Below are 2,675 nucleotides of genomic sequence, written 5' to 3'. Positions count from 1 at the left end.
CGTGGCCCAAAGATAGTTCTCATCCGGTTGTCCAGCGCAGCCCACACAGCTCGCATCATCTCATTTAGAGAAACACCTAGTTTTTATTTATAGAAGCAAAAAGAAAACGAGAGAAAAGTACAGTGCAAATAGCAGTGAAGAAAATGAGTTCACATCCCAGAGTGAAGCGTTTAATGAAGCTATCCAAGCCGCCATGGAATGATTTATCGTCTTAACTGATGTGATATTGTTTTGATGATCTAATCTGGATTGCATTTTTCAACACTAAAATGTCTCATAGAAGAGATCATACCTCTGCCAAGCCCTAAATGTCCCTTTATGGAACCACATTCGAATGAACTTATTACAGATTTTGATCTGCACCAAATTGAAGTCCCCTAAATATGTCTGATATTTTAACATCAATATCCACTACAAATTTTTCTGAGAAATCAATGAAAATTTTAAAATATATCTTACCTCACAATGTTAAAGAAAGTGGGGGAAAAACCCTGATCCAGATTTGCAACACAATTATAAAGGTTCTTGTGTGGGTCATCATGTCACACCCCTCCACCATATTTTTGAGAAATCACCACTAATCAACAAACAGACAGACAAAAACATAACAATGACTCGAGAAGAAAACTGAATGGGTTAAGTGTTTGTGTCACGTAAGACAGGGCTGTGAAACACAGTTGAATTAGGCACAAGTTTAATGATAACCCCCACTGTGTGACTAGCTGTATAATGGAAGACTAATAAGCCCACGCATAAAAAAAAAATGAGAAGAGGAAGTATTTTTCTCAGCTATGTTCATCATCTTATGGCCACAGTTTATTCTTTTTCTAATGGCTCCTTCCATCATGATAATGCTCCTCATCAAGAAGCAAAAAGTCTCAAACAGTCTCAATGAGCTCAGTGAACTTGAGCTCACTCCCCAGGGCTGAATCCATCAATCCAGTAGTTTCTGCGTAATCTTGCTAACTATCAAGATGGGGACATAACCTCCCTGGTGCAGATAATAAATCCTTTAGATTACCAGACCACCATTTTGTTGAACTAGACAATCATAGGATTGTTCAGCCCTGGCAGAGTTATTCTCTGTACTGAGTGCCCTCTGGGTTATGGTGTTACCTATGACGTGCATGTCAGTACAGGAGAACATACTGATTCTGAATCTCCTAGGCTAGGGATCATGAAGGCGATGTCACACAGTGAGGTCACACAGCATCATGATGCACACTCCGGCATCTTGAGAATATTATTAGAACATTTCAGGAGGCACGTATGTATCACTGATGTATTTCAAATTTGAATGTGACCCTGGAACTTCCTGACACTTAAATATCTCTCTATAGGGACCGGGCTGCTGAGGTATGATTAAATTATTTGCACTACTCAGTAATATTTAATCATGCACAGGCACACACACGTGCACATGCACACACAGAGGTGGTCATCACCGGTGTTGGTTAAAGGGTCAGCTCCTTGCATTAGGAATCATTTATTCATACCCCAGGGGTGGTGAGGGACGGCTGTGCATCAAGACGACCGGCAGCTCCCTTCTGCATCAAAGCTGAAAGCATTAACCACATTAGCTGGGTGCATTAAAAGCAAATAACATGTCATCGCTGTTGCCTAAAACTCATTGCCTTTTTTAAAAATGTTATCCTATTAGTACGCTGGTGTTGTCTGGAATTGTTGGCACCATCATTTCGCTGATGGTGACAGAGAGATTGAAAATTTGAACTTAAAACTCTTGTCATTAGTTCACAAGTGTGACTCACTTACCGCCCTTTACACACACACACACACACACACACACACACACACACACACACACACACACACACACACACACACACACATGCGCGCACCTCTTTTGCCCCTCACCCCCTGCGGCATCAGCTCGAGAACATGGCCATTACCTTTCCCCGTTCCTATGGCAACACCACCCTGCAGCCCTTATGTGGTGGTAGCAGTGTGTGTGTAAATGAGTGTGTGTATGTGTGTGTGTGTGTGTGTGTGTTCATTATCACATGTGGATGTGTGTTCATGGTGAGCTGAGATATGTTTAGATGACGTCTGCAATCATCCTCTTCCTCTCCGAGTTCTAAACTTAGAGCTTTAAAGTTGTTGCAGATGCTCACATGTTATAGTTCTCGTATCTGTTTGTGTGTTGGTTGTATTAAGTTTTTGTGTTGCTGTAACTCTTCCCGGTTGAACCCCTTCGGCAGGTGATTAGCATGCCTCCCATCAGGACCAATGGACACTCAGAAAGGCTCCGTGTCACTGTGATCTCTTCAGGGAGGCAGAGGTTTCGGAGGAATTCTCATTCGCAATCTTCTGTCATCATGAATGAAAGAAAAGAAGAGATGATATCTACAGATAGATCAAAAACCAAACAGTGACATGACAGTGCTGACTATTTGAAACAAAGTGAAGGACATCGGAAGAGGGGTGAAAGTTATTCCGTCTCTGGCAGTACAAAGGCAGCCGTAGAAGCGATGTCTTTGAAAATATCTCCTCTTCTTTTCTTCCTCCTCCTCCCTGAGGAGCAGCGCTGACTGACAGACCCTCCCCAGCACCTCCACCTCCTCCCTCGGCTGTGGGCAAGCTTCGTATAGTGCCTACCACCATCTTGAGCCAATCAACACATTACCCCGCACAGTTTATTTATACACAACAAAGTA

Source organism: Limanda limanda, chromosome 17 (genome assembly GCF_963576545.1).
Source record: "Limanda limanda chromosome 17, fLimLim1.1, whole genome shotgun sequence".
NCBI classification, from domain to species: domain Eukaryota; kingdom Metazoa; phylum Chordata; class Actinopteri; order Pleuronectiformes; family Pleuronectidae; genus Limanda; species Limanda limanda.
This window is presented reverse-complemented; position numbering follows the sequence as displayed.